Below are 10,357 nucleotides of genomic sequence, written 5' to 3' on the forward strand. Positions count from 1 at the left end.
GGGGATCAGATAAGGCATAACCTGGGAGAGGCTGCTCTGATATCCAGAGTGGAATCGTGAAATTATACTCAGTTCAGCCTCTTCCATGAAGTCGGTGCCACATAGCCTAAAGGGAAAAAAGAGAAGCCAGATCAGCACTCTGTGGTCATTTCTGATTTCTCTGCAGACACTCTAGCATTATAAAAGTAGGTTTACCTTTATGGTCCATCTCAAACCTACTATGCATTGGGGTTGCACCGGAGAAGGATCTAGGTCTAAAAACAAAACCAAAATCTCCTTATTCTGGTCTTGTTGCCTAGTATTCCTTTAAACAGGGAACAAAGTCTTTCATCACACAATCAGAGCAAAGGCCTGATATGCTAATTTGATTGACTATAACAGAATGGTATGAATCTGTTTCAAAGTGCAAATGGTGATTCAGAACTGATCACATAGTGATGTCAAGGGCCCGGGGACAGAAAGAGCGGCATACTCGCATTTTAAAATCAGGCATCGGTCCTTGGGACTTCCAATTAACAGGGAAAAGGAGTTAGCTGCAACACTGCCAGGCCCCCCACTCCCCTCAACTTCCTCAGCTCCAGGGGCCGCTGGGTCTGCTTCAGGCACCCAGTGTGCGATTGTGAACAAATGTGGAGTTGTAATCCCTGCTAGATATGAAAGCTAATTTGGTCCACTTTAACCTCCATTTCCAGATTTTTTTTTCTGGTTACTTTAAATACTATTTGTCTCCCATAGCTGGACCACGGGAAACAGGGGAAGTAACTTGTCTTTCTTTAGTATCTGAACTTCTTAACTAGCTTTGGGAGCAAAGAGAGAGAGAATGATTCTACGGAGCAGAGTTTTCTCAAAGCATGGTCTACACAGAATCAATGGTGAGGGTCAGAATCTGTACTTTGAATAAGTATTCTCCATGACTTATGCACACTGAGGTTCAAGAAGCCCTGGTATAGAAAGAACCCATGCTGGGTACAAGGAGCAAGGGCGAAGTGGATGTCAGGCTTCAGGGAGGAAAAATAGAAGTAGAGGATATGGGAGGCTGGTAAATCCCTTCCTCTGAGAGACCAGGGCTGTTTCTTCTCTGGCTTCCAAGGCTATGGATAGCCCCAGAACCACAAAGCTAGACAATGATTGGCCACTCTTCATATTTTCCAGGGTCACTGAGACTCATCACCCCAAACACACACACCCTTGCCCCAGCCACCCCCAAACACAGGTTCTGGCCACTGGACACAAGGGCACCAAGGGACCCCAGCCTTACATTTCCTCACAGGCCAGATAGAGTTGAACTGTGTAGTCCCTTCAAAGTTCTAGCCTTTCTGGGCTGCTCCTCGATTCTCTGCTCTCCTGCTTCATAAGCTGTTGCTAAAAAATGTTAGCTACACTGCACAAAGTGGAGGATACAACAGAAATACACTGAATGAGAGACTGTCTCAGGCCCTTTATAGACCCTTGGAGGTCATGACCACTTTTACTATTAAACATCCCCTTCCTCACCCCTCCCCAAAATACACATGTATCATGTCAATCAACCTAAAAGAGGCCCTCATCCTATGTCAAATATAATGTCTTTGATGTTAAAAAAGTAAGGAAAATGGCTGTTATAATTCTGAATTTTAAAATATATTCATTTTGTTCTTATAATTCAAACTTTATTACATTTACATGAAACTATTAAAGAGTTGAATTGCAGTTTACAAGTTGACTGAGTTGACGTTTTGTAGGCATTTAACAAAAGATTTGTGAACTTTGATTTTCCAATTTTATATTTTGGAACCAAAACTTTTTTCCCACATTGCAAACTTTTTTTTTTTTTTTTTTTTTTTCACTGTTTGGCAGGGAGAGATCCTTGGCTGTAGAAGTGTTCAGCTGTTGGACTGATGCAGTGATAACCTGCGAGTCCCTTTTTTTCCTCTTTCCACCTTCTAGTCTCCCTCCAGCGCCTCCTCTTGGCAGAACCTAACCAGAAATCAGCCGACAAAGGAGTCTGGGAACCAGTGTCCTGTGTTAAGTCACCATGATGCAATGTTTGCCTCCATGATAGGCAGCCTATTCCAGAGGCCACAGATCAGGAAGGCTCAGACCAAATTACGATGATCAAATCTCAAGGGTTATGGAATATATTTGAAGCATAGAGCCAGAACCAAGGGGACAGATTTACGGGAGGTTGATACACTTGGGAATGCAAGCTGGGCAAAAGTCCTGCACAGTCTCACAGCCTCAATCATGTGTTTCGCTCTGCAGTGGTATAGTTATGAGGACCAGAACTGAGATTGAGTAAGGGGATCAACTTGAGGAAGATGCTTGGAACCAAGGTATATTCATTCTATTGAGAGATGTTTAAGGGCAGGTAGGCTTGGCCACAGGTCTTTGTCAGTGTTCTGGGAATCCATCCTTTTTGCCTGCATTTCTTGGGTAGAGCTTATGGGGGGCCGGAAGGTGCCACCAGTAGATAGTCAATTTAGGGATGATAAGGACACAAACCCCAAGGTGGCATAATCTATACCTCATGGCCTATGATTTGTTTTTTTCTATCCTTTTCTGCCTGTAAGTAGCACTCTTGTTTGCTCCATCCTTTTGTAGTCTATTCCATTTATTCTGTTTTACATGTCTTGCAGGTTGCTAACTTACTATAGATTGAGAATCCCAAGTCTGAAATTTGAAATGCTCCAAATTCTGAAACTTTTTGAGCACTGACATGACACTCAAAGGAAATGCTCATTGAGGCATTTTGGATTCCAGATTTCTGGAATGGGGTGCTCAACATATAAATGTAATGCAAGTGTTCCAAAATCCAAAAAGCATCCCAGATAAGGGATACTCATCCTGTATTTTTAGCACATCTTTTGAATTCTGCCTATGTCTCACAAATGACTTGCTTACTTTGTATCTGTAGTTAATACATCTGATGAGTTTCACCTACCTGCTTTTCTTGTCCTCTGTATGAAACTGAATATTCTCACATAATAGAGTAAACACACATTATAGCCAGTATCATAGAGAAAAGTACAGAGGAGTGAGGTTGGGCTGAGGGAGACAAAATAAATAACAAGCAGAAATCCAGTTTTATGTAGTTTTCATACAGATAACCATTTTTCTAGTTGCATTTACTGAGTAGTCTCTTCCTTCCCTGCTGATCTGACATGCTATTTCTGTCGTGTGTCCACATTTCATACATATGTGGGTCTGGCTCTAGGCTCTCTAGCATTGGTCAGTATGGACACCCCAGTGCCTTCGTCATTGCCTTATTTACTGCAGCATTGAATAAGTTCAGATATCTGTAGGGCAAGTTTTCCTCTCCCAAATTGTCTTCAGAAATGCCCTGACCATTCTTGGCTCTTTGTTCTTCCAAATAATAATAACATATAATTTTATAAATGCTTATCAGATTTCTTCCAAAACAACGATACGGATTTTGATCAAAATTGCTCCATAGATTAACCTGTGGAGAACGGAATCTTTCCTTCAGAGAACTTGATATATATCTCCATTGTTTGAGTCTTCATTAAAGTTTGTAATTTTCTCTGTAATGGTTTTAATTCATTTATTGTTAAATGATAAATTCATTTAATTTATTGTTAGATTTATTCCTAGGTAATTTATGTCCTCTAAGACTATGGCAAATACTATCTTCTTTTTAATTATTTTTGCTTCTGGTGTATGAAATTATAATTTATTGTTTATATTAATCTTTTATTGAGCTACCTTATTAAATTCTCTTATTATATTGAAGTATTTATAGATTCTTTTGGATTTTATATGTAAATGATCATATCATAAGCAAATAGTGATGATTTTATGTTTCCTTCCCAATCCTTCTGCGATTGATTTGTTTTACTTAAGTTAATATACTGGCAAGAACATCTAAGGATAAAAAGGAGTGGTGATCATGCACATTCTCGCCTCATTCCAGATTTTGAAGCACAAACTTCTAATATTTCCACATTTGCTTAATTTTTTAAATGTACTTTTTATTTATTTACCTATCACTTTTAAATTATTATTTTATCTTAGAGACAGGGTCTCGCTATATTGTCTGGGTTGGTCTCGAACTCCTGGCCTCATGTGATCCTCCCACCTTGGCTTCCTAAAGTGCTGGTATTACAGGAATGAGTTGCTGCAATCGGCCTACATGTGCTTCTTGTCATGTTAACTTTATTCTCTTCTATTCCTATTTTACTAAAATATTTTTTCTTTAGTAATAAACTAATGATTTTTTTCAAATGCCTTATCTATACCTATTAAAATTACATATGATTTTTCTCTTTTAATATAGTAGTATGGTGAATTACATTTATAGATTTTCTAACATTAAATCAACTTTGCATACTTGAGTTATACCCAACTTTGTCAGTTTATTATCTTTTTTATACACTGTAGAATTTAATTTGCTAATACAATCTTCTATTTATGATTTTTGCTTCTATAATCATAAATGAAACAGCCCTATGATTTTTCCTTTTCTTTTCATCATTGTCTGGTTTTGGTATTGGGGTTACGGAGTCCATATAAAATGAGTTGGAGAGTATTTCCCTGTTTTTCTAGTCTCAGGAAAAGTTTTTTATAAGACTAGGGTAATCACTTCCTTTTAAAATTTGTGGGAACTTGCCTGTAAATCATTTGGGCCTAGTATTTAATGTGGGATTATTTAACAATACTGCTTGTATTTTTGTAATCGTTGAATTCTCAGATTTAAAAAAATTTCTTCTTGAGTAAGTTTTGTTATTTTCCTAGGAAACTGGGTATTTATCAAACCTTTCAAATTGTTGTTGATAAAATTCCTATTTGCTTGTTAATCTGTACTTTACCTAGAGTGTGTTCCCTTTTTAATTTGTATTGTTACTTGTTTGTGAATAATTTGTCTTAACTTGTTACAGATATTTAAATTACAAAAGTTTTTAAATTACTTACATGTATATATACATATGTTAAATATACTTCTATGTTACTTCCAATGGGTCGGAGGTGATTCTTACGTTGTGAGAACGCCCTTCTCTTGCCCTTGAGCAGGTGGGGCTGTTTCTTAGAAGGGAGTGAGCTTGGGCTGATCAACCAGTGCAAGGCACCCAAGATAATACCTTGGTGTGTTTCATAGGCCCCTTGGGATGTCAGCAAAAGCAGAAATGGAACGATATTCAGAACAGAGCTGTAAAATGCAATGCCTTGTGTCCCCCTCCCCTCCAAGCATCATTCTAGGGCTGCCGTCCCAGTTTTGCCCCCTAAGGGACAAGCTTGTGAGTGAGTGAGAAAGATGTGTTGTGTCAACTAGACTACTACAGAATTCACAGCTTTTCTGTCATTGCTACAGCTATTGAGACCTAGTGACCTGAAGCTGAGAGCAGTGGCTCACACTTATAATCCCAGCACGCTGGGAGGCCAAGATGGCTGGATTACCCGAGGTCAGGAATTCAAAACCAGCCTGGCCAACATGGCAAAATCTCGTCTCTGGTAAAAATTACAAAACTTAGCTGGGTGTGGTGGTACGCGCCTGTAGTTCCAGCTACTTGGGAGGCTGAGGCAGGAGAATCACTTGAACCCAGGAGGCGGAGGTTGCAGTGAGCCGAGGTCACTCCTCTCCACTCCAGCCTGGGTGACAAAGTGAGACTCTGTCTCCAAAAAAAAAAAAAAAAAAAAAAAAAAAAGGCCTGGTGATCTGACATATAAGTGGGGAGAAAAAGCATGTCACAGTATGATGCTATTTTGTTGTGGCAGAGGTAAAAAGTCAGTGTCGGTGGCAATACATGTCTCATATACACACATACTGATTTGTCTCAGTGTTGGAATTGTGGGTAATTTTCACTTTCGTTCTCACTCCAGTATGCAACACTTTTGTTTTTCACAATAAACATGCTACTTTTAGAAACAAAAATACATAAAGCTATTGTACTGTGAAAAGGAAAAGATGTGGCAATTATGCATGACTGTAGTTCATTTCTTTGGATTTGTCAGGTCCTGGGTTGTCCACAGGAGCTGTCAGGTGACAGTGGAAACAGCTTGGCCAAAGGGCTAATGTGTCAGTGATAAGGGCGACTTGAGTAAAGATTCCTTACACCCTGGGAAGCAGCTCTCTGAGAACAGGTCAGAAATCCATTGTTTGTGGATTTGTGTCTATAATTCTGGTGTTGTCTCTGCTTATTTCCCTCTGTAGTGTCTAGGCTTTCAATTGATCTTCCTGATGGTGAAGCCTAAGTCAACATTGCTCATGAATATGACCGACAGCATTTATGCTTCCATTAAAGCCAGATACCAAAGGGGGTTCAGGTTACCCTGGGGGTGAGGGTGTCGTTGATTCAAGAAAACTCCATAATGAGGGATTTATTCAGGAAAACAAAAACAGAACTACTTTGCGAAATGTCCTTCCCCACTTGGAAATTCTCTTTCTGGTGCTACCTAAAGGTAGGTATAGGAAAATAATTTTTCTCACTAAAGTGTCCAGGAATCTGCCTCAAGGGGCTGGTTCTTCCTGAACCCAATATTGCATCAGTTCATGGTTGTGAAAGGCTGTGAAAGCTGGGGACTTAACAGCCTTTGTCTCTGTGAACCCAAATAGAGAGCTTTAATGGCATACATCTTATGGAAGCCAAAGCAAAGAGGATGGCTATTTTTAACTTGAGGCAGGAAAATGTGACTGGAAAGGAAACATCTGTCCCAAACTATTCTCTTGAGCTTTATATAGAGGTCCCATCTATCATGAAACCATCAAAAATAAAATAAGGTGTTTGGTCCTGGCCTGGCTCTGAAAGAAAAGGGCAAAGCTTCCTTACTTCACATTTCTCCTGCTTCTTGCCTTTTGAGTTGGGCCTATGGCCTGGAAGAGACCACCTCAGAGGCAGTGCATGGGGGGATGGCTGAAGGACAACCTAATTCCTGTGAATTTTGTGGACCCCTCCTAGTTTAACATCTTCAACCAAAATGGCCCCACCCTTTAAGGTTCAGATTTTGCAGAATCCCCAGCCAGGAGTCACCAGAGGTCTAGTACTAGGAGAGTAAGACCTTCTAAGGTCTTGGTGCTAAGGTCTCAATTTGGAAATTAGGTCTTGGGACCTTAGAAGGTCTTACACTCCTAGCACCAGACCTTTGGTGAGTCCTGACTGGGGAGTCTATAAAATTTTCTTGGTGGTTCTGTCTGTTGGTCCTTAAGCAGAGAAGCCATTCTTTCTTCCATGGGCAGCAAGAAAGTTCCTTATTTTTCAAAGACACGCCAGTCTCCTGTGTATCTGGCTGAGGGGACAAAGGGGCAAGGGTGAGCCTGCCAAGTGTCAGAGATGTTTTTGCCTCAGTAGAAGCATTATACATCATTCCTGGGCACACAGAGAAAGGTCAAGTTCACCCATCAGAGCCTCAGGATGAATTAAGTGTTGAAGAAGGTAGGGTTGCAGCAGATGGTGCTCAGGTTGTGCACTGCACAAATCCAGGAGCTCTATATAGACTGGAATCTATGTCTATTCACATACACAGGAGGTGGAGAAGAGGAGAAGCAAGACAGTGTGTTGTTGGCTCAGGGGTTCTCAGTCTTTGTCTTGGAGAATTGATCAGAATATTCATGGTGCAGTTCTGTGTTCTTTTTCTCATTTTCTCTTCCTCTTTTTCTTTTTATTTGATTTTTTTTTTCTCTTTCCTGTTTTCAGTCAAAGATTGGGCCAGGAGAAGAACACTTTACTTTTTGTTTTCCAAATTGAGTAGAGAGTTGCCAGGAGAAATGACAAGGAAAGAATAAAAGAGCATGCAGGGATCCACTCCCTCCCTCTCCGGGTGCTCTCTCTGCAAAGCACTGTCTGAGCAGCAGGGCTTGGAGGGTGAGAAACAGGGTTGCCAAATTGCATAAGTCTCTAAAAAGATCCATATGTCTGGGCTGCACCAAGCCTCTGAGCTCAGGGAGGGGGCCAATAACATCATCTGCTGGATGGGAGTGCAGTTCCCTTCCTCTGGGGAGGATTAGATGTCAGCTTGAATAGATGCTGTTAGGCTTTTGATGACCCAGATTGGGAATTCGGGGTGCCAGTGTTTGGGGTAGGGAGGAAAGAAGAGGAGCACAGAGCAGAGCAAATAGGAAAGATCAAGTTCGTAAGCTAGAGTCTCTGAAACATTGAGTAAGAAGGGAGTTAGAAACCCTGGGACATTAAGTTTTCTTTGAAATTTTTTCCCATGCCAGGACATTTTTGGGGAGCCACTGTGCAGATGAATGCCAAACCATTTGCCCACTTCATGGGACGTCTAGACTCTTTATTCCCACAATTAACTGTCTATAGACAAGGGAGAGCTCACTGTCTTCCCCATCACTTCTTTAAGCTCTAAACTGTAGCTTCCTCTAGGGTAGAGGGTAGCAGATGGTGTACAGCTGTGGGACACATCTGGTCTCGCGGGGATCAGAAGAAGACACAGAGGCCAGTTGAAATCCCAGTGGCTACCCTGGAGGCCTGTCTACAAAGATCAGGGTGGTACCCCTGACATCTACCCAGATCCCATCTTGGGCAGACTTCACATTTTTCCTTAGTCCCCCATGCCTCCTCTCTACTCCAGCTTTAACTGGATTACAGGGAGATGATTTTGTGAGAGTGGCCAGGCAGCTGCTTCCCAGATGTGTGCGTTCTGCAGAAATGGTCATATCCAAACTGGAGAGCTTTGGGAGGGTTGGTTGGGGACATTAGGGACAGGGCCTCGGAGATTCCTCTGAGGATGTATTAACCTATGGGGAACAAGCCCGGCAACCAGCTGAAGACCCCAGGGTAAAAGATTGGAGCTAGAGAGGGATTGGGAAGGTCTTGGAATGTTCTCAGCTCTCCTTTCCAAAGCTCTGTGTCCAAATATATGACTTTACTACATTTGCCAGATGACCTGACTCATTTGGCATGTGTGTGTGTATTTTCTCAACAAATAGAAAATTATCTTCTCTAGGAAGGTCTTGAACCTACCACTTCTCACCTGGAATATCACTGGTATCTACTCTGGTCTCCCTAGCACCATTCTTGAGTTGCTCCTGTCCATTCTTCACACAGCAGGTAGAGAAAAGTACAGTTGGCCCTCCGTTTCTCTGGGTTCTGCATTTGTGGATTCAAAAATATTCCCCCTAATATTGCATCTGTATTGAAGATGTGCATACTTTTTTCTTGTTATTATTCCCAAAACAATACAATATAATATCCATTTACATAGCATTTGTATTACATTAGGTATTATAAGTAATCTAGAGATGATTTAAATTATCCAGGAGGATATGCATAGGTTATATACAAATACTATGCCATTTTATAACATTTTATATCAGGGACTTGAGCCTTTGCAGATTTTGTTACCCACAGTTGGGGGAGGGAATCTTGGAGCCAATCCCTTGTATTTAAAATTAAAACTGGACCATCTCATTCACCTGCTGAAAACCCTTCAATAACTTCCTTTTCTTTGAAAATAAAATAAAAAACTCTTCTCTTCTCAGCCTCCATAAGACCTAAAGAGGCTGGACTCCAACCTGCTTCTCCCACCTCATCTGGTAGACCCTCCCCCTTGCTCCAGCTCCTAAAACTCCCCAAGCTTTTTTCCAACCTCAAGACTTTACTCAAGCTGTTCCTTTGTCAAATTGCTTCTCTCCCCTGCTCACTTTCTGCAAAGTGGCTCCCCTTCCTCTTCTGGTCTTCCCTAACCACCCAATTGAAAATAAGCATCTCACCATTCCCTTTATTCCCTCTCATAGTATTTTATTTTAGAAACTCATCATCGCCCTTATCACATTTTACAGTGACATTGACTTGTTTATTTCTTGTCTTCCCCATTTGATTGTAGGCAACATGAGGGTAGAAATCAGGTGTATTTTGTGCTCTGGTGCAGTGTATGCCAAAAATAGACTTACAACATTTATTAAATGAATGAATAAAGTGTATCTTTATTTTCTTTTGAGTATTCTCCACTCTATTGCTTCCTAAATACATATTTTACTTCACACATCAGTAAAAAAAAGTTTTAACGTTAGGGACTGACCTAGGATTGTCATATACTATTAGAGTCATTTCATAAAGCAAGGTCTTTTTTGCAACCTCAAGATAAGAGGAGCAAAAATGCAGAAAAAGTAAAATCCTTTCCATGAAAGCACAGTTGGTAATATGACACAAGTGGTCTTTGTTTTATGAGGACCTGCAAAGATGTTGGTACAAATAGCGCCTGTCTGCTGATTGACACTTGGAAACCTTAGCCCAAACTTACAGCTTGTACACGCTATGACCCCACTTGGCCCTGGTAGAGTTCTTAGTAGAGTTCTTCGTGACTCTGAATGTCTGTGTGGCCCTGGACAAATCATTTTCCTTCTGTGGGGCTCAGTCCTGACCTATCAGGATGCTAGGGTTCTAAGAAGAAAGTGAGGTGATGGCTGAGG

This window comes from Macaca mulatta, chromosome 1, assembly GCF_049350105.2.
Source record: "Macaca mulatta isolate MMU2019108-1 chromosome 1, T2T-MMU8v2.0, whole genome shotgun sequence".
NCBI lineage: Eukaryota > Metazoa > Chordata > Mammalia > Primates > Cercopithecidae > Macaca > Macaca mulatta.